We start from the raw sequence: 1562 nt of genomic DNA, 5'->3' as shown, positions 1-1562 counted from the left end.
GGGGGGGGGGGGGGGGGGGAATGATCCCGCGACATGACGACACAGCGTAACTTTTCTACAGCAGAAGGGGGAAATTTTGAGGATTTATTCTCTCTATACGTGTTTTAAAACCCTATATTTCTTCATTTTCAGAATATTTCAAACTCCTCCTGCTCTGTTGTCTCTGCACTCACAGCCCCGCTGACACAGGTGTGATGATGGTAGAGGGTAAATTTCTACCTTAGACCAACTTCATATCGTTTCTACCATCTATCGCTTATACCGCGCAGCCCTCAACTGACTATATAAASCTCTGCGGACAACACCATCCCCACCAGAACAGTGAGACGCTTCCCTAATAACAAACCCTGGATCACCAGTGAGCTAAAGGAACTGTTAAACAAGAAAAAAAAAAAAAACCTCTTCTGTTTCCACAAGTTTGTCTTCAACCAAATCAGGAGATGTTGCTTCTCCCCTTGCCTCCCTCTCCCACTTTTCTGTACCTAGAAGCCAAGGTTGAGGTTTAAAGCTTTTTAGAGGGAACAAAATAAATACTTTCCCCAAAAAAAAACCTTTTTTGTTTCTATTAGTTAATTGACAAGTGACCAAGGTTAAGAATCTATAAAGTTTTGTCAATTTAGAGAGAAAATATTAAGATCTTGGTCAGATTAGAAGTTTGTTATTTAATTTTACTGCATATTAGAATAGATATCAAAATGCCTCAGGCTTTTGAGTGTCCAGACTGATTTACAGAGTATTTGTGACACCTTGAAGCGGGTACAGCTCATCGTTTTCTCTCAGTTAGGGTGTCAGCTTCAGGTTGGACCCTTTTTTTGCTGGAGTCAACGCCGAGTCAGAGCTGTTATTAAAGTCACTACTGAGAGGTTGGGCCAGAAGTAGGTTCTGGAGTAGACACACACTTTGTCATCATTATGAGACCCCAGCTGGGTTTGTTCCGAACTTCTCTTCTCTGCAGTTTCAAACGATGGCTTCATCACATCTGAATACATCTTGATGGCTCAAGAACCAAAGCTGAACTGTTTTTTTTCTCTRTTGATGACTTGTGAATAATAATGTTTCAGGGTCACTGCTACAAACGGGGAAGAACACTTGAATTAATAGCTTTKAAAAGGAGCAATCATGTCACTGAAATGTTAATGATTCTTTTCTTTTCTTTTTCTTTAAATATTAAAACAGATAGTAGTGCCAACTTGATCTGTGTAACAAGGACAGATTATTGTCCCTATTGTCCTTTCTCAGGTATATATTTAAGTACCATACCATAATAAAGTATCTATGTCACCTTTAGTTGTTACTAAAATGCTGTTTTTATGTTTAATAGAAAATAAACTTATCTTCTCATCACTTCCTCTTCTAAACGCCTTGAAATTGGCCTCTGTCTCTTTAAGAACCACCTTCCGCTTCTGTCCCGCCCATTTCGGTGGGGGTGGGGGAGGGGGGTCGCGCGTGCGCTATGATGCAGTTTACTTGGCATCTGAAAATACATTTCCTCAAAGGTATTTTCTTGGGTATCTGTACTTTACTTGAGTAATTATTTTTCAGCGTACTTTTTACTTTTACTC

The sequence above is a fragment of the Austrofundulus limnaeus genome, unplaced genomic scaffold (assembly GCF_001266775.1).
Source record: "Austrofundulus limnaeus strain Quisiro unplaced genomic scaffold, Austrofundulus_limnaeus-1.0 Scaffold85, whole genome shotgun sequence".
In the NCBI taxonomy this organism is placed as follows: Eukaryota; Metazoa; Chordata; class Actinopteri; order Cyprinodontiformes; family Rivulidae; genus Austrofundulus; species Austrofundulus limnaeus.
The sequence above is the reverse complement of the archived record's forward strand: the minus strand, read 5'-3'. Positions refer to the sequence as shown.